The following is a 22448-nucleotide window of genomic DNA, read 5'->3' as shown; positions in this document are numbered from 1 at the left end:
CCCTATATCTGCCACTCTATCATCAAACACATTCAACTAACCTTGAAAATACTAACTCCATCTCATTCTCACATCACCACTACTTATTATCACCTGTCCATTAGCCCCCTTCACTGAAGTTCCCATTTGCTCCCTTGTCTTACGCACTTTATTTACCTCCTTCCAAAGCATCCTTTTATTCTCCCTAAAATTTAATGATACTCTCTCACCCCAACTCTCATTTGCCCTCTTTTTCACCTCTTGCACCTTACTCTTTACCTCATGCCTCTTTCTTTTATACTTCTCCCACTCATCTGCATTTTTTCCCTGCAAAAATCGTCCAAAATCCTCTCTCTTATCTTTCACTAATAATCTTACTTCTTCATCCCACAACTCACTACCCTTTCTAATCAATCCACCTCCCACGCTTCTCATGCCACAAGAATCTTTTGCGCAAGCCATCACTGCTTCCCTAAATGCATCCCATTTCTCCCACACTCCTCTTATCTCCTTTGTTCTTACCTTTTTCCATTCTGTACTCAGTCTCTCCTGGTACTTCCTCACACAAGTCTCCTTCCCAAGCTCACTTACTCTCACCACCCTCTTCACCCCAACATTCTCTCTTCTTTTCTGAAAACCTCTACAAATCTTCACCTTCGCCTCCACAAGATAATGATCAGACATCCCTTCAGTTTCACCTCTCAGCACATTAACATCCAAAAGTCTCTATTTTGCGTACCTATCAATTAACACGTAATCCAATAACGCTCTCTGGTCATCTCTCCTACTTACATATGTATACTTATGTATATCTTGCTTTTTAAACGAGGTATTCCCAATCACCAGTCCTTTTCCAGCACATAAATCTACCAGCTCTTCCCCATTTCCATTTACAGCACTGAACACCCCATGTATACCAATTATTCCCTCAACTGCCACATTACTCACCTTTGCATTCAAATCGCCCATTACTATAACCTGGTCTTGTGCATCAAAACCACTAACAGACTCATTCAGCTGCTCCCAAAACACTTGCCTCTCATGATCTTTCTTCTCATGCCCAGTTGCATATGCACCAATAACTACTCATCTCTCTCCATCAATTTTCAGTTTTACCCATATCAATCTAGAATTTACTTTCTTACACTCTATCACATACTCTTACAACTCCTGTTTCGAGGGTAGTGCTACTCCATCCCTTGCTCTTGTCCTCTCACTAACCCCTGACTTTACTCCAAAGACATTTCCAAACCACTCTTCCCCTTTACCCTTGAGCTTCGTTTCACTCAGAGCCAAAACATCCAGGTTCCTTTCCTCAAACATACTACCTATCTCTCCTTTTTTCTCATCTTTGTTACATCCTCACACATTTAGACACCCCAACCTGAGCCTTCGAGGAGGATGAGCACTCCCCACGTGACTCCTTCTTCTGTTTCCCCTTTTAGAAAGTTAAAATACAAGGAAGGGAGGGTTTCTGGCCCCCCGCTCCCGTCCCCTTTAGTCGCCTTCTACGACACGTGAGGAATGCGTGTGAAGTATTCTTTCTCCCCTATCCTCAAGGATTAATATATACATATATACATATATATATATATATATATATATATATATATATATATATATATATATATATATATATATATATATATCAAAATAATCCCCTATCCCTGGGGATAGGGGATTAAGAATACTTCCCACGTATTCCCTGCGTGTCGTAGAAGGCGACTAAAAGGGGAGGGAGCGGGGGGCTAGAAATCCTCCCCTCTCGTTTTTTTTTTTAAATTTTCCAAAAGAAGGAACAGAGGGGGCCAAGTGAGGATATTCCAAAAAAGGCCCAGTCCTCTGTTCTTAGCGCTACCTCGCTAACGCGGGAAATGGCGAATAGTTTAAAAAAAAAAAAAAATATATATATATATATATATATATATATATATATATATATATATATATATATACATATATATATATATATATATATATATATATATATATATATATATATATAAAAAATATATATACATATATATATATATAAATATATATATGTATATGTATAAATATCACTGGGGATAGGGGAGAAAGAATATTTCCCACGCATTCCCCGCGCGTCGTATAAGAACTATGCAAGCATTTCGCCAATCCTCAGGCACCTCACCATGAATCATAAATACATTAAATAGCCTTACCAACCAGTCAACAATACAGTCACCCCCTTTTTTAATAAATTCCATTGCAATACCATCCAAACCTGCTGCCTTCCCGGCTTTCATCTTCCGTAAAGCGTTTACTACCTCTTCTCTATTTACCAAATCATTTTCCCTAACCCTCTCACTTTGCACACCACCTCGACCAAAACACCCTATATCTGCCGCTCTATCATGAGACTCATTCAACAAACCTTCAAAATACTCACTCCATCTCTTTCTCACATCACCACTACTTGTTATCACCCCCCCACCTGCGCCCCCCACTGAAGTTCCCATCCGCTCCCCCGTCCCACGCACTTTATTTAGCCACCAGCGCTGTATCATCAGCGAACAACAACTGACTCACTTCTCAAGCTCTCTCATCCGCAACAGACTTCATATATATATATATATATATATATATATATATATATATATATATATATATATATATATATATATATATATATATATATATATATATCCCTGGGGATAGGGGATTAAGAATACTTCCCACGTATTCCCTGCGTGTCGTAGAAGGCGACTAAAAGGGGAGGGAGCGGGGGGCTGGAAATCCTCCCCTCTCGTTTTTTTTTTAATTTTCCAAAAGAAGGAACAGAGAATTGGTCCAGGTGAGGGTATTCCCTCAAAGGCCCAGTCCTCTGTTCTTAATGCTACCTCGCTAACGCGGGAAATGGCGAATAGTTTAAAAGAAGAAATATATATATATATATATATATATATATATATATATATATATATATATATATATATGTATACATGGAATAGAACGCTTGGGAAGTATTCCTTCTCCCCTATCCCCAGGGATAGGGGAGCAAGAAAGAAAGAAACAAAGAAGGCGACTGAAGGGGACGGGAGCGGGGGCTACAAACCCTCCCCTCCTCGTATTTTAACTTTCTAGAAGCGGAAACAGAAGGAGTCACGCGGGGAGTTCTCGTCCACCTCGAAGGCTCAGATTGGGGTGCCTAAATGTGTGTGGATGTAACCAAGATGAAAAAAAAGGAGGGATAGGTAGGATGTTTGACGAGAGGAACCAGGATGTTTTGGCTCTGAGTGAAACGAAACTCAAGCGTAAACAGGAATAGTCGTTTGTGAATGTCTTGGGGACAAAGTCAGGGGTTAGTGAGAGGACAAGAGCAAGGGAAGGAGTAGCGCTACTCCTGAAAGAGGAGTTGTGGGATTATATGATACAGTGTAAGAAAGAAAACTTTAGATTGATATGGGTAAAACTGAAAGTTGATGGAGAGAGATGGGTGATTATTGGTGCATATGCACCTGGGCATGAGAAGAAAGATCATGAGAGGCAAGTTTTTTGGAAGCAGATGAATGAGCGTGTTAGTGGTTTGATGCACGAGACCGGGTTATAGTGATGGGTGTTTTGAATGCAAAGGTGAGTAATGTGGCAGTTGAGGGAATAATAGGCATACATGAGGTGTTCAGTGTTGCAAATGGAAATGGTGAAGAGCTTGTAGATTTATGTGCTGAAAAAGAACTGGTGATTGGAAATACCTGGTTTAAGAAGAGAGATATACATAAGTATACGTATGCAAGTAGGAGAAATGGCCAGAGAGCGTTATTGGTTTCCGTGTTAATTGATAGGCGCGTGAAAGAGAGACTTTTGGATGTTAATGTGCTGAGAGGTGCAACTGGAGGGATGTCTGATCATTATCTTGTGGAGGCGAAGGTGAAGATTTGTAGATGTTTTCAGAAAAGAAGAGAGAATGTTGGTGTGAAGAGAGTGGTGAGATTAAGTGAGCTTGGGAAGGAGACGTGTGAGGAAGTACCAAGAGAGACTGAGTACAGAATGGAAAAAGTTGAGAACAAAGGAGGTAAGGGAAGTGTGGAAGGAATTGTATGTATTGAGGGAAACAGTGATGGCTTCCGCAAAAGATACTTGTGACATGAGAAGCGTGGGAGGTGGTTTCATTAGAAAGGGTAGTGAGCGGTGGGATGAAGAAGTAAGATTATTAGTGAAAGAGAAGGAAGAGGCATTTGGACGATTTTTGCAGGGAAATAATGCAAATCAGTGGGAAATGTATAAAAAAAAAGGCAGGAGGTCAAGAGAAAGGTGCAAGAGGTGAAAAAGAGGGCAAATGAGAGTTGGGGTGAGAGGGCATCATTAAATTTTAGGGAGAATAAAAAGATGTTTTGGAAGGAGGTAAATAAAGTACGTAAGACAAGGGAACAAATGGGAACTTCAATGAAGTGGGCTAATGGGGAGGTGATAACAAGTAGTGGTGATGTGAGGAGATGGAGTGAGTATTTTGAAGGTTTGTTGAATGTGTTTGATGATAGAGTGGCAGATATAGGGTGTTTTGTTCGAGGTGGTGTGCAAAATGAGAGGGTTAGGGAAAATGATTTGGTAAACAGAGAAGAGGTAGTAAAAGCTTTGCGGAAGATGAAAGCCGGCAAGGCATCGGGTTTGGATGGCATTGCAGTGGAATTTATTTAAAAAGTGGTGACTGTATCGTTTACTGGCTGGTAAGGTTATTTAATGTATGTATGATTCATGGTGAGGTGCCTGAGGATTGGCGGAATGCGTTCATAGTGCCATTCTACAAAGGCAAAGGGGACAAAGTTGAGTGCTCAAATTACAGAGTTATAAGTTTGTTGAGTATTCCCGATGAATTATATGGGAGGGTATTGATTGAGATGGTGAGGGCATGTACAGACCATCAGATTGGGGAAGAGCAGTGTGGTTTCAGAAGTGGTAGAGGATGTGTGGATCAGGTGTTTGCTTTGACGAATGTATGTGAGAAATACTTAGAAAAGCAAATGGATTTGTGTGTAGCATTTATGGATCTGGAGAAGGCATATGATAGAGTTGATAGAGATGCTCTATGGAAGGTATTAAGAATATATGGTGTGGGAGGCAAATTATTAGAAGCAATGAAAATTTTTTATCGAGGATGTAAGGCATGGCAAATGCTCTATTAACGCGTGGTGAAAAACATGCTCTCCAGACGTATGCTCTGACACATGCTCTCCTGAAGCATGCGGTGAAATATGATTCCGTGACGCATGTTGCGATACCTGTTTTCTGATTCATTTTTTGACACATACTCTCTTGATGCATGGTCTGATACATACTCTCATGACGCATGCTGTGGCTCATGCTCTCCTGACGCATGTTGTAACACATACTCTCTTGACTCTCTTGACAACAGAAGAAGAACAACAATGCTGGTGTACAAAATACGAAGAAACTCAAATAGCAACAGACCAGTAGCTCCCTTCGCAGCTGTTTGTGATAGAGGAACAGATATGAAACTCATAGATCAGTGTGGTAAGAGCAGAAAGACATAGACATTTGAAATACAGAAATACTGCAAAATCTAATGTACATAAGAAGCAAAGAATCTTAGTCGTGGATATGAAGTGAGTTATTCATGGTCTATTCTTAAACGTATCGATGGTACTACTTAACCACTTTAATTGGTAAATTATTCCATATAATAACAATCCCGTTAAAGATAAAGTACTTCGTCTCGAGTTAAAACGTTTGAGCACAGGTGTGTAACCATTAATACAAATGAAATTAGACGAATCTATCCTTGAAAATTCGTTAGATCAAGATTATCGAAGCCTTTGATAGTTTTGAATGCCTGTATTTGATCACCTCTTAACTTTCTCTTTTCTGAGCTAAATAGATTTGACTCGTCTAGTCAGCTTTCATAAGATTTGTTTCTTAGTCCGGTAATCATCTTGGCAGCTCACCTTTTCACTCTCCATTTTATCTATGCCTTTCTTAAAGTAAGGTGACCATATGATATTGAAGCTGGGGACACAGAAGTGACTTGTAAAGAGGATTGGTAATTTCCCTAGACTTAAATTCGATATCCCCTACCTTTAAATCCATTCTTTTGTTTGCCCTTTCAACTACTTCTGTGCTCTGCTTACTGAGCTTTACATCGCCAGATGTTATAACCAAGTATTTCATCTCATATACCTTTTGTAGTTCAAGAGAATTCATACTGCAGTTGGTCTTTATATTTTTTCCCACCGACATGCAAAACTGCACATCTCAATACTGCCGCCTCTGAGCCGAATCCATCAGTTTGTCCATGTCAGCTTGAAGCTACAGATGCTCAATATTTATTTACTTATTTATCATAATTTGTCGCTGTCTCCCGCGTTAGCGAGGTAGCGCAAGGAAACAGACGAAAGAATGGCCCAACCTACCCACATACCCTTGTATATATATAAACGCCCACACACGCACATATACATATCTATACATTTCAATGCATAAATTCATGTACATAAACAGACATATACATATATACACGTACCTATTCATACATGCTACCTTCATCCATTCCAGCCGCCATCCCGCCACACAAGTAATGGCACCACCTGCCCCTCGCGTACGCACGAGGTAGCGCTAGGAAAAGACAACAAAGGCCACATTCGTTCACATTCACTCTGTAGCTGTCATATGTAAAGCACCAAAACCTCAGCTCCCTTTCCACATCCAGGTTCCAAAAAACTTTCCATGGTTTACCCCAGTTGCTTATATGTCCTGGCTCAATACATCTACAGCACGTCGACCACGGTATACCATATCGTAACAATTCACTCTATTCCTTGCACGCCTTTCACCGTCCTGTATTTTCAGGCCCCGATCGCTGAAAATCTTTTTCACTCCATCCTTCCAACCTCCCATTTGGTCTCTCGCTTCTCGTTCCATCCACCTCTGACACATATACCCTCTTTGTCAATCTTTCCTCACTCATTCTCTCTAAGTGACCAAACAATTTCAATACACCCTCTTCTGCTCTTTCAACCACACTCTTTTTATTACAACACATCTCTCTTACCCTTTTATTACTTGCCCGATCAAACCACCTCACACAACCTATTGTCCTCAAACATCTCATTTCTAATACATTCACATTCCTCCGCACAACCCTATCTATAGACTATGCCTCACAATCATATAACATTGTTGGAATCACTATTCCTTCAAACATACCCATTTTTGCTTTCCGAGATAATGTTCTCGCCTTCCGCACATTTTTCAAGGTTCAAAGAACTTTCGCCACCTCCCCCACCTTGTGACTCACTTCCACTTTCATGGTTTCACCCGCTGCTAAATCCTCTCAGTCACCAACTTCTGCAGAGTCTCACCCGAATCAGCCACCAGCGCTGTATCATCAGCAAACAACAACTGACTCAGTTCCCAAGGTCTCTCATCCACAACAGACTGCATACTTGCCTCTTTCTCCAAAACTCTTGCATTCACCTCCCTAACAACTCTATCCATAGACAAATTAAACAGCCATGGAGACATCACCCACCCCTGCCGCACACCGTCATTCACTGGGAACCAATCACTTTCTTCTCTTCCTACTCGTACACATGCCTTATATCCTTGATAAAAACTGTTCACTGCATAGAGCAACTTACCTCCCACACCATATGCTTTTAATACATTCCACAAAGCATTTCTATCAACCCTATCGTATGCCTTCTCCAGATCCATAAATGCTGCATACAAATCCATCCGTTTTTCTAAGTATTTCTCTTATACATTCTTGAAAGTAAACACCTGACCCACACATCCTCTACCACTTCTGAAACCACACTGCTCTTCCCCAATCTGATGCTCTGTACATGTCTTTACCCTCTCAATCAGTACCCTCCCATATAATTTCCCACGATTAGTCAACAAACTTATACCTCTGTAATATGAACACTCGCATTTATCCCTTTTGCCTTTATACATTTTCACTATGCACGCATTTCGCCAATCCTCCGGCACCGCACCATGAACCATACATATATTGAATATCCTTACCAACCAGTCAATACCACAGTAACCCCCTTTTTTAATAAAATCCACCGCAATATCATCCAAACCCGCCGCCTGGCCGGCTTTCATCTTCCACAAAGCTTTCACTACCTCTTCTCTATTTACCAAACGTATTTATATCTATATGTATGTATGTATATATATATATATATATATATATATATATATATATATATATATATATATATATATATATATATATATATATATTTTTTTTTTTGCTTTGTCGCTGTCTCCCGCGTTTGCGAGGTAGCGCAAGCAAAAAAACAGACGAAAGAAATGGCCCAACCCACCCCCATACACATGTATATACATACGTCCACACACGCAAATATACATACCTACGCAACTTTCCATGGTTTACCCCAGACGCTTCACATGCCTTGATTCAATCCACTGACAGCACGTCAACCCCGGTATACCACATCGCTCCAATTCACTCTATTCCTTGCCCTTCTTTCACCCTCCTGCATGTTCAGGCCCCGATCACACAAAATCTTTTTCACTCCATCTTTCCACCTCCAATTTGGTCTCCCTCTTCTCCTCGTTCCCTCCACCTCCGACACATATATCCTCTTGGCCAATCTTTCCTCACTCATTCTCTCCATGTGCCCAAACCATTTCAAAACACCCTCTTCTGCTCTCTCAACCACGCTCTTTTTATTTCCACACATCTCTCTTACCCTTACGTTACTTACTCGATCAAACCACCTCACACCACACATTGTCCTCAAACATCTCATTTCCAGCACATCCATCCTCCTGCGCACAACTCTATCCATAGTCCACGCCTCGCAACCATACAACATTGTTGGAACCACTATTCCTTCAAACATACCCATTTTTGCTTTCCGAGATAATGTTCTCGACTTCCACACATTCTTCAAGGCTCCCAGAATTTTCGCCCCCTCCCCTACCCTATGATCCACTTCCGCTTCCATGGTTCCATCCGCTGCCAGATCCACTCCCAGATATCTAAAACACTTCACTTCCTCCAGTTTCTCTCCATTCAGACTCACCTCCCAATTGACTTGACCCTCAACCCTACTGTACCTAATAACCTTGCTCTTATTCACATTTACTCTTAACTTTCTTCTTCCACACACTTTACCAAACTCAGTCACCAGCTTCTGCAGTTTCTCACATGAATCAGCCACCAGCGCTGTATCATCAGCGAACAACAACTGACTCACTTCCCAAGCTCTCTCATCCCCACCGGACTTCATACTTGCCCCTCTTTCCAAAACTCTTGCATTCACCTCCCTAACAACCCCATCCATAAACAAATTAAACAACCATGGAGACATCACACACCCCTGCCGCAAACCTACATTCACTGAGAACCAATCACTTTCCTCTCTTCCTACACGTACACATGCCTTACATCCTCGATAAAAACTTTTCACTGCTCCTAACAACTTGCCTCCCACACCATATATTCTTAATACCTTCCACAGAGCATCTCTATCAACTCTATCATATGCCTTCTCCAGATCCATAAATGCTACATACAAATCCATTTGCTTTTCTAAGTATTTCTCACATACATTCTTCAAAGCAAACACCTGATCCACTCATCCACTACCACTTCTGAAACCACACTGCTCTTCCCCAATATATATATATATATATATATATATATATATATATATATATATATATATATATATATATATATATATATATATATGTGCCCAAACCATTTCAAAACACCCTCTTCTGCTCTCTCTCAACCACGCTCTTTTTATTTCCAAACATCTCTCATACCCTTACATTACTTACTCGATAAAACCACCTCACACCACACATTGTCCTCAAACATCTAATTTCCAGCACATCCACCCTCCTGCGCACAACTCTATCCATAGCCCACGCCTCGCAACCATACAACATTGTTGGAATCACTATTCCTTCAAATATACCCATATATATATATATATATATATATATATATATATATATATATATATATATATATATATATATATATATATATATATATATATATATACATATATTCATTTCATTTATTTATTATACTTTGTCGTTATCTCCCCCGTTAGTGAGGTAGCGCAAGGAAACAGACGAAAGAATGGCCCAACCCACCCACATACACATGTATATATATATATATACACGTCCACACAATCAAATATACATACCTATACATCTCAACATATACATATATATACACACACAGACATATACATATATACACATGTACATAATTCATACTGTCTGCCCTTATTCATTCCCATCACCACCCCGCCACACATGAAATAACTACCCCCTCCCCCCGCAGGTGCGCGAGGTAGCACTAGGAAAAGAGAACAAAGGCCACATTCGTTCACACTCAGTCTCTAGCTGTCATGTATAAAGCACTGAAACCACAGCTCCCTTTCCACATCCAGGCCCAACAGAACTTTCCATGGTTTACCCCAGACGCTTTACACGCCCTGGTTCAATCCATCGACAGCACGTCGATCCCGGTATACCACATCGTTCCAGTTCACTCTATTCCTTGCACGCCTTTCACACTCCTGCATGTTCAGGCCCGGATCACTCAAAATCTTTTTCACTCCATCTTTCCACCTCGCGCACTACCATATAACATACTAAACTCCAACAGCCAGGATCGAACCCGGGACCCCTGCTCAGGAGGCGGGAGCACTACGGCTAGGCTATGATCACCCCCTAAAAAGGGAAACGACTATTCGGGTACTATATAATCAAATACCCTCCGTCGCACGTTGGTGAGCAACGAGGTCTCCACTGGTCATCTAACATAGGCTCACACAACCAGCAGGTAGCATTTTACATTTACCCCTTTGCTCACCAACGTGAGATGGAGGGTATTCGATTGCATAGTACTCGAATAGTCGTTTCCCTTTTTAGAGAGTGATCATAACCTAGCACTAGTGCTACCGCCTAATACGCAGGGAAACCGTGTTCGATCTTGACTGCTGGAGGTTAGTCAAGGTGTTAAGAATACATGGTGTGGAAGGCAACTTGATAGAAGCAGTGAAAAGTTTTTTATCAAGGATGTAAGGCATGTGTACGAGTAGGAAAACAGGAAAGTGACTGGTTCTCAGTGAATGGTGCTTTGCGGCTGGGGTGAGTGATGTCTCCATGGTTGTTTAATTTGTTTATGGATGGGGTTGTTAGGGAGGTGAATGCAAGAGTTTTGGAAAGAGGGGCAAGTATGAAGTCTGTTGTGGATGAGAGAGCTTGGGAAGTGAGTCAGTTGTTATTCGCTGATGATACAGCGCTGGTGGCTGATTCGTGTGAGAAACTGCAGAAGCTGGTGACTGAGTTTGGTCAAATGTGTGAAAGAAGAAAGCTGAGAGGAAATGTGAATAAGAGCAAGGTTATTAAGTACAGTAGGGTTGAGGGACAAGTCAATTGGGATGTAAGTTTGATGGAGAAAAACTGGAGGAAGTGAAGTGTTTTAGATATCTGTGAGTGGATTTGGCAGCGGATGGAACCATGAAAGCGGAAGTGAATCATAGGGTAGGGGAGGTGGTGAAAGTTTTGGGAGCGTTGAAAAATGTATGGAAGTCGAGAACGTTATCTTGGAAAGCAATAATTGGTATGTTTGAAGGAATAGTGGTTCCAACAATGTTATATGGTTGCGAAGCGTGGGCTATAGATATCGTTGTGCGGAGGAGGGTGGATGTGCTGAAAATGAGATGTTTGAGGACAATATGTGGTGTGAGGTGGTTTGATAGAGTATGTAATGAAAGGGTAAGAGAGGATTGGTGGTAATAAAAAGAGTGTGGTTAAGAGAGCAGAAGAGGATGTCTTGAAATGGTTTGGTCACATGGAGCGAATGAGTGAGGAAAGATTGACAAAGAGGATATATGTGTTGGAGGTGGAGGGAACGAGGAGAAGTGGGAGACCAAATTGGAGGTGGAAAGACGGAGTGAAAAAGATTCTGAGTGATCGGAGCCTGAACATGCAGGAGGGTGAATGGCATGCAAGGAATAGAGTGAGTTGGAACGATGTTGTATACCGGGGTCGACGTGCTGTCAATGCATTGACCCAGGGCATGTGAAGCGTCTGGGGTAAACCATGGGAAGTTTTATGGGGCCTGGATGTGGAAAGGAAGCTGTGGTTTCGGTGCATTTTACATGACACCTAGAGACTGAGTGTGAACGAATGTGGCCTTTGTTGTCTTTTCCTAGCGCTATCTCGCGCATATGCTGGGGAGAGGGGGTTGTCATTTCATGTTTGATGGGGTGGCGACAGGAGTGAATAAGGGTAGACAGTATGAACTATGTACATGTATATATATATATATATATATATATATATATATATATATATATATATATATATATATATATATATATTTTTTTTTTTTTTTCTTTGTCGCTGTCTCCCGCGTTTGCGAGGTAGCGCAAGGAAACAGACGAAAGAAATGGCCCAACCCACCCCCATACACATGTATATACATACGTCCACACACGCAAATATACATACCTACACAGCTTTCCATGGTTTACCCCAGACGCTTCACATGCCTTGATTCAATCCACTGACAGCACGTCAACCCCGGTATACCACATCGATCCAATTCACTCTATTCCTTGCCCTCCTTTCACCCTCCTGCATGTTCAGGCCCCGATCACACAAAATCTTTTTCACTCCATCTTTCCACCTCCAATTTGGTCTCCCACTTCTCCTCGTTCCCTCCACCTCCGACACATATGTCCTTTTGGTCAATCTTTCCTCACTCATTCTCTCCATGTGCCCAAACCATTTCAAAACACCCTCTTCTGCTCTCTCAACCACGCTCTTTTTATTTCCACACATCTCTCTTACCCATACGTTACTTACTCGATCAAACCACCTCACACCACACATTGTCCTCAAACATCTCATTTCCAGCACATCCACCCTCCTGCGCACAACTCTATCCATAGCCCACGCCTCGCAACCATACAACATTGTTGGAACCACTATTCCTTCAAACATACCCATTTTTGCTTTCCAAGATAATGTTCTCGACTTCCACACATTCTTCAAGGCTCCCAGGATTTTCGTTCCCTCCCCCACCCTATGATCCACTTCCGCTTCCATGGTTCCATCCGCTGCCAGATCCACTCCCAGATATCTAAAACACTTTACTTCCTCCAGTTTTTCTCCATTCAAACTTACCTCCCATGAGTTTCTCACATGAATCAGCCATCAGCGCTGTATCATCAGCGAACAACAACTGACTCACTTCCCAAGCTCTCTCATCCCCAACAGACTTCATACTTGCCCCTCTTTCCAAAACTCTTGCATTCACCTCCCTAACAACCCCATCCATAAACAAATTAAGCAACCATGGAGACATCATACACCCCTGCCGCAAACCTACATTCACTGAGAACCAATCACTTTCCTCTCTTCCTACACGTACACATGCCTTACATCCTCGATAAAAACTTTTCACTGCTTCTAACAACTTGCCTCCCACACCATATATTCTTAATACCTTCCACATCTCTATCAACTCTATCATATGCCTTCTCCAGATCCATAAATGCTACATACAAATCCATTTGCTTTTCTAAGTATTTCTCACATACATTCTTCAAAGCAAACACCTGATCCTCTACCACTTCTGAAACTACACTGCTCTTCCCCAATCTGATGCTCTGTACATGCCTTCACCCTCTCAATCAATACCCTCCCATATAATTTACCAGGAATACTCAACAAACTTATACCTCTGTAATTTGAGCACTCACTCTTATCCCCTTTGCCTTTGTACAACGGCACTATGCACGTATTCCGCCAATCCTCAGGCACCTCAACATGAGTCATACATACATTAAGTAACCTTACCAACCAGTCAATAATACAGTCACCCCCTTTTTTAATAAATTCCATTGCAATACCATCCAAACCTGCTGCCTTGCCGGCTTTCATCTTCTGCAAAGCTTTTACTACCTCTTCTCTGTTTACCAAATCATTTTCCCTAACCCTCTCACTTTGCACACCACCTCGACCAAAACACCCTATATCTGCCACTCTATCATCAAACACATTCAACAAACCTTCAAAATACTCACTCCATCTCCTTCTCACATCACCACTACCTGTTATCACCTCCCCATTTGCGCCCTCCACTGAAGTTCCCATTTGCTCCCTTGTCTTACGCACTTTATTTACCTCCTTCCAGAACATCTTTTTATTCTCCCTAAAATTTAATGATAGTCTCTCACCCCAACTCTCATTTGCCCTCTTTTTCACCTCTTGCACCTTTCTCTTGACCACCTGTCTCTTTCTTTCATACATCTCCCACTCAATTGCATTTTTCCCTGCAAAAATCGTCCAAATGCCTCTCTCTTCTCTTTCACTAATAATCTATATATATATATATATATATATATATATATATATATATATCATCGCTGGGGATAGGGGAGAAAGAATGCTTTCCACGTATTCCCTCCTTTTCGTAGAAGGCGACTAAAAGGGAGGGAGCAGTGGGCTGGAAATCCTCCCCTCTTGTTTCTAATTTTCAAAAAGAAGGAACAGAGAAGGGGGCCAAGTGAAGATATTCTCTCAAAGGCTCAGCCCTCTATTCTAAACGCTACCTTGCGAACGAGGGAAATAGCGAACAGAATAAAAAAAGAAAAAAAATAGTCATAATTAATTTACTTTGTCGCTGTCTCCTGCGTAAGCGAGGTAGCACAAGAAAACAGACGACAGAATGGCCCAAACCACCCACATACGCATGTATATACATAAACGCCTACACTCGCACCTATGCATACCTATATATTTCAACGTATACATGCATATACATACATACATATATACATATATACACATGTACATATTCATACATGCTACCTTCATCCATTTACACCGCCACCCCGCCCTTCCCCCGCGTGCGAGTTAGGTAGCGCTAGGAAAAGACAACAAAGGACGCATTTGTTCACACTCACTCTGTAGCTGTCATGTGTAATGCACCGAAACCACGGCTCACTTTCCACATCCAAGCCTCACAAAACTTTCCATGGTTTACACCAGACGCTTCACATGCCCTGGTTCAATCCATTGGCAGCACGTCGACCCTGGTATTCCACATCGTTCCAATTCACTCTTTTCCTTGCACGCCTCTCACATTCCTGTGAGTTCAGGCCCTGATGGCTCAAAATCTTTTTCACTCCATCCTTCCACCTCCAATTTGGTCTCTCGCTTCTCCTCGTTCTCTCCACCTCTGACACATATATCATCTTTGTCAATCTCTCCTCCCTCATTCTCTCTTTGTGACGAATCAATTTCAATGCACCCTCTTCTGCTGTCTCAACAACACTTTCTATTACCACACATTTCTCGTACCCTTTCATTACTTACACCTCACACATATTGTCCCCAAGCGTCGCACTTCCAACACATCCACCCTCCTCCGCACAACCCTCTCTATAGCCCATACTTCACAACCATATAATATTGTTGGAACCACTATTCCTTCAAACATACCCATTTTTGCTCTCACAGATAATGTTCTTGCCTTCCACACATTCTTATACGCTCCAGGAACCTTCGTCCCCTCCCCCACCCTGTGACTCATTTCCACTTCCATGGTTCCATCCGCTACCAAATCCACTCCCGGATATCTAAAACACTTCACTTCCTTTAGTTTTTCTCCATTCAAACTTACCTCCCAATTTGCTTGTCCCTCAACTCTACTGAACCTAATAACCTTGCTCTTATTCACATTTATTCTCAGCTCTCTTCTTTCACACACTTTACCAAACTCAGTCGCCAACTTCTGCAGTTTCTCACCCGAATCAGCCATCAGCGTTGTATCATCAGCAAATAACAACTGACTCACTTCCTAAGCCCTCTCACCCGCAAAAGACTGCATGCTTGCCCCTATCTCCAAAGCTCTTACATTCACCTTCCTACAACCCCATCCATGAACAAATTAAACAACCATGTAGACATCGCGCACTCCTGCCGCAAACCGACATTCACTGGGAACCAATGAATTTCCTCTCTTCCTACCCGTACACAATCCTTACATCCTCGATAGAAACTTTTCATTGCTTCTAGCAACTTACCACCGCACCATATACTCTTCATACCTTCCACAGATCATGTCTATCAACATTATCAGATGCCTTCTCCAGATCCATAAATACTACATACAAATCCATCTGTTTTTCTAAGTATTTCTCCCATACATTCTTCAAAGAAAACATCTGATCCACACATCCTCTACCACTTCTCGACCCACACTGCTCTTCCCCAATCTGATGCTCTAAATGTGTGTGGATGTAACTAAGATGAGAAAAAAGGAGAGACAGGTAGTATGTTTGAGGAAAGGATCCTGGATGTTTTGTCTCTGAGTGAAAGAAGCTTAAGGGTAAAGGGAAAGAATGGTTTGGGAAAGTCTTGGGAGTGAAGTCAGGTGTTGGTGTGAGGACAAGAGGAAAGTAAGAAGTGGCACTACTCCTGAAGCAGGAGTTGTGAGAGTATGTGATGGAGTGGAAGAAAGTAAACTCTAGATTGATATGGGTACAACTGAAAGTGGATGGAGTGAGATGGGTGATTATTGATGCTTCTGCACCTGGTCATGAGAAGAAAGATCATGAAAGGCAAGTGTTTTGGGAGCAGCTGAGTGAGTGTGTTTGCAGCTTTGATGCACGAGATCGGGTTATGGTGATGGGTGATTTGAATGCAAAGGTAAATAATGTGGCAATTAAGGGTATAAATGGTGTGCTTGGGTTGTTCAGTGCTGTAAATGGAAATGGTGAAGAGCTTGTAGATTTGTGTGCTGAAAAAGGACTGGTGATTGGGAATACCTGGTTTAATAAGAGAGAGATATATAAGTATACGTATATAAGTAGGAGAGATGGTCAGAGAGCGTTACTGGATTACGTGTTAATTGATAGGCGCGTGAAAGAGAGACTTTTGGATGTTAATGTGCTGAGAGGTGCAACTGAGGGGATGTCTGATCATTATCTTGTGGAGGCGAAGGTGAGCCGGTGGCATAAGAAGCGTGAGAGGTGGGCAGATTAGGAAGGGTTGTGTGTGGTGGGATGAAGAAGTAAGATTGTTAGTGAAAGAGAAGAGGGAGGCATTTGCACAATTTTTGCATGGAATGGTGCAGATGACTGAGAGGTATATAAAAGAAAGAGGTAAGAGGTCAAGAGAAAGTTGCAAGAGGTGAAAAAGAGGGCAAATGAGAGTTGGGTGAGAGAGTATCATTAAATTTTAGGGAGAATAAAAAGATGTTTTGGAACGAGGTAAATAAATTGCATAAGACAAGAGAACAAATGGGAACATCGGTAAAGGCAGCAAATGGGGAGGTATTAGCAAGTAGCGGTGAAGAGAGAGGGAGATGGAGTGATTATTTTGAAGGTTTGTTGGATGTGTTTGATGATAAAGTGGCAGATATAGGGTGTTTTTTTTTGAGGTGGTTTGCAAAGTGAGAGGGTTAGGGAGAATGATCTGTAGACAGAGAAGAGGTAGTGAAAGCTTTGCGGAAGATGAAAGCCGTCAAGGAGGCGGGTTTGGATGGTATTGCTGTGGAATTTATTAAGAAAGGGGGTGACTGTATTGTTGACTGGTTGGTAACAATATTCAATGTATATATTGTTCATGGTGAGAAAGAGAACCGGTCATGAGACTGACCCTTATGTCTAATCATTTCTAAGGCTTGACGATGAATCATATTTCTATGTTTAGGGCCAGTTAACTACTATCTTATCCACTGAAGTACAACCCCATCGGTACCATGTGAATTAATTGTGGCTAGTACCCTTTGATGTGAGATTTATAATTTCTTTTTTTAAAATCTAGGTAGATGACATCAACTGCATTAGTTTCATCATACATGCTAATCATATCATTAGAGGTCAAGCAGATTTGTTAGACATGAGTGATTTTGTCGAATATCATTCTGAGAATCTTTTATGAAGATATAGGCTTCAAAATTTTAAGAAAATGGGTGTTACATTAGTAAGCTTCCATTCCTCTGGAACTTTCCCTGTAGCAAGTGACTCACTGAAAAAAGCGGTCGTGTAAACTACCTTATTTTTCGCTCCTCTGTTCCCGTATAAAACATACTTAGGCCTGCTGTTTATCCTCTACTCTATGTTATTGTGTCGCAAAACCTTTTCTTCTCCTAGCAATGGAACTGGATTAGGGACATAGTTTTAACTTCAGTTGTAAATACAAATGAGGAAAAAATAATTGAAAACCTCTTCCATATCTTGTTTGTCTTGAACAAAATCAAACTTTTCCTTTATCAATGGACCAAGTGACTGAGTAATAACTCTCATTTTCTTAACATCCATAAATCTCCATGTTAACCGTCGTTGCAGGCAATACTAAAACCTCACTCAAAAATGATTTGCTGTTTATCATTTGTACCATATCTGTTTTCTTCGCAAATAGGTTTTTGAGCTAACGGTATTTGGTCGTTGATAAGCAGATTTCGGTAAAGCCCAACTCATATTAGATGATAACACTGGTCAAAAAAGATTTTGTCCCATAGACAAGAAAATTTGTTTCTTATGTATATTTGCACGCTGAATCCAAATATGTGTTCAGAATTTCTCTATCACCCATAATCATTTTGTTCCAGCATACTCGCATATCATTACGTGCAGTATATATGTACCAATTATCTACGGAGCATTAGAAACAAAAAGTTTAACAAAGTCAGCTGTTTTCTTTGTTTGTGAAGTACAATAGTTATTTTTTTGAAAGCACAAATCTAGGTAAATGAATCACCAGGGGCCTGCGGAAACACGACTGGAAATGGGACATTCAAACAGTGCCACTCCTGAGCAGCAGTTCTCTGTCAGTTGCACACTAGAACTCATCATGTAAAGAGGGTCTTTTCAACTCTGTTGGCAGATTGTGCTTTTGTGTATTCACTTGTTGTGCTGATACCCCATCTCCCGTTATAATGCCGAGAAACTGTGTAATTAGCCAGACTTCTTTCTGCTACAACTGCGGTGAATTGACATTCATATCGCAAAAATGTTCTTTCGCATCCCTCATTAGGAAATGGTATGAGCATTACTTTGGTTGTAAAGTCGGAGACCAGGATAAAAGTCGGGTCCCCCAATTTGCTGTGTCATATGAGCCCGTCTCCTCACAGCATGGGCAAAAGGTTCACGCCGTATGCCTTTTGCCATTGATATGGTTTGGAGAGAACCTAAAGTTCGAATTGCTACTTCGCCTGAGAAATATGAATGGTATAACAACAAAATCCAAACATACTGATAAATATCCTAATTTACCATCTGCTATGAGTCCAGTACCTCGCAGTCAGGAATTCCATGCGCCAGAGCCTCCATGAAACTTGACACTGAGTGACGATGAGTCTGGTGATGAGAAAGTAGACCAAATAGAGGACAATATGAATCCAACATTTGAAGCAAGCTGTTCTTCAAGGGAACCACTTTCACTAAATTAAGGAGATCTCAGTTATCTGGTCTGCGATTTAAATTTTTCTCCCTTGAAGACTCATCAAAGTAAGCTTGAAAGCGGTTCTACTCCACAACGAAAATAAGATCCTCTCCATTCCTATGGCTAAAGTAGCTAACGTGAAGGAATCGTATGATAGAATAAAGCTTCTTTTCGAAAAAAATTTAGTATGGAGGCTTTAAGTGGAATGTATGTGGTGACTTAAAGGTTGTGGCACGTTTACTCGGAATGCAGCTTGGTTACACGAAGTTCTGTTGTTTCCTCTGTGAGTGGGACATCCGGGAAAAGAAAAATCATTGTGTAAAGGTGTGGCCAAAACGAGCATAACTGACTCAAGTGAAGAAGAATATCATCAATCCTCCTCTTGTTGATCCTGAGAAAATCTATCTGCCTCCTTTGCACACTAAGCTCGAGCTGATGAAGAACCTCGTCAAAGGTATGGATAAAACTGTCCATGGATTCACATATTTGAGGAATAAACTTTCAAGAATCAGTGATGCAAAAATCAAAGAGGATATTTTTGTAGGACCACAGATCAGGGAACTGCTTCTAGATGAAAATATTCGATGAAGACCAGATAAAGTTGAAGAAACTGCATGGCTGAGATTTAAGAGTTTGCAAAGATTTTTGGGTGAATCACAGACCAGGAAACTACTGTGATATGATGAAAGATCTATTGACTTCATATAAAACTTTGGGGTGCAGTATGAGTATTAAAATTGATTTTTTGGGTTAGCACTTAGACTTCTTCCGGGAAAATCATAAGGCAGTCAGTGATGATCACGGCGAAAAATTTCACAAAGACATTTTGCACATGGAAAAGTGGTACCAAGGAAAGTGGAGCTCCTCTATGTTGGCAGATTACTGTTGGAAACTAAGGATGGGAATTCCTGTGGCTAAATAAGTGTCATACCAGCCTTATTTATGAATGAGTAATAAACACTTTATGTAAAATTCAATTGCTCTGTCACTTAAAAACTATTAGTATTGTACTATTATTATACCTAACCGCCGTCTCCCGCGTTAACGAGGTAGCGCAAGGAAACAGACGAGGAATGGCCCAACCCATCCACATACACATAACGCCCAAACACGGACATATGCATTCATATGCACTTCAACGTATACAGGCATATACATACACAGACATGCATATATACACATGCACATATCAATACTTACTGCCTTCATCCATTCACGTCGTCATCCAGCCACACGTGAAATACACCTCCTCCCCCACCCCACTCCACCCGAAAAAGCGAGGCAGCTCCAGAAACAGACAAAAAAGGCTACATTCGTTCACACTCAGTCTCTAGCTGTCATGTATAATGCCCCGAAACCACAGCTCCCTTTCCACATCCAGGTAACACAAAACTTTCCACTTTCCATTTACAGCACGTCGACCCCGGTATACCACATCGTTCCAATTCACTCTATTCCATGCAAGTCTTTCACCTTCCTGTATGTTCAGGCCCCGATCGCTCAAAATCATTTTCAATGCACCCTTTCACCTCTAATTTGGTCTCCCGCTTTTCCTCGTTTCCTCAACCTCTGATACATATATTTTCTTTGTCAACCTTTCCTCACTCATTCTCTCCATGTGTCCAAACCATTTAAAGCACCCTCTTCTGCTCTCTCAAACACTTTTTTTTTTTATAACCAAACATCTCTCTTACCCTTTCATTAGTTACTCGATCAAACCACCTCACATGATATACTGTTCTCAAACATTTCATTTCCAATACATCCACTCTCCTTCGCACAACCCTATCTATATTCCATGCCTCCCAACCATATAACATTGTTGAAACACTATTCCTTCAAACATACCCATTTTTGCTCTCAGAGATAGCGTTCTCGCATTCCACACATTCTTCAACGCTCCCAGAAACTTCGCTCTCTCCCCCATCATTTTTTTTACTTCCGCTTCCTTGGTTCCATCCGCAGCTAAGTTCACTCCCAGATATCTAGAAGAACTTTACTTCCTCTAGTTTTCTCCATTCAAACTTATCTCCCAATTTACTTGTCCTTCCACCCTACTAAACCAAATAACCTTGCTCTTATACATATCTATTCTCAACTTTCTTCTGTGACACACTTTACCAAACTCAGTCACCAGCTTCTGCAGTTTCTCACCCGAATCAGTCACCAGCGCTGTATCATCAGCTAACAACAACTGACTCACTCCCAAGTCCTCTAATCCAGAAAAGACTGCATACTTGCCCCTATCTCCAAAACTCATAAATTCACCTCCCTAACCACCGCATCCATAAAAAACTAAACGAACATAGAGATATCACGCACCGCTGCCCGCAAACCGACATTCATAGGGAACCAATCAATTTCCTCTCTTCCTACTCGTATACATGTCTTATATCCTTGGTAAAAACTTTTCACTGCTTCTAACAACTTGCCTCCCGCACCATATATGCTTAATACCTTCGACAAAGCATCTCTAGCCATCATCACATGCCTTCTCCAGATCCATAAATGCTACATACAAATCCATCTGTTTTTCTAAGCATTTCTCACATAAATTCGTCGAAGCAAACACCTGATCCACACATTCTCTAGCACTTCTGAAACCACACTGCTCCTCCCCAGTCTGATGCTCTTTGCATGCCTTCACCCTTTCAATCAATACCCTCCCATATAATTTCCCAGGAATACTCAACAAACTTATGCCTCTGTAATTTGAACACTCACCTTTATCCCCTTTGCCTTTGTACAACGGCACTATGCATGCATTCAGCCAATCCTCAGGTACTTCACCATGATCTATTCATACACTGGATATCCTCACCAACCAGTCAACAACACAGTCACCCCCTTTTTTCATAAATTCCACTTCAATACCATCCAATCACGCCGCCTTGTCGGCTTTAATTTTCTGCAAAGCTTTCGTTACCTCTTCTCTGTTCACCAAACCATTCTCCCTGACCCTTTCACTTCACCCACCACCCCTGCCGAAACACCGTATATCTGTCACTCTATCATCA

The sequence above is a fragment of the Panulirus ornatus genome, chromosome 1, assembly GCF_036320965.1.
Source record: "Panulirus ornatus isolate Po-2019 chromosome 1, ASM3632096v1, whole genome shotgun sequence".
Classification (NCBI taxonomy): Eukaryota; Metazoa; Arthropoda; class Malacostraca; order Decapoda; family Palinuridae; genus Panulirus; species Panulirus ornatus.
Note: the sequence above shows the minus strand (reverse complement) of the source record.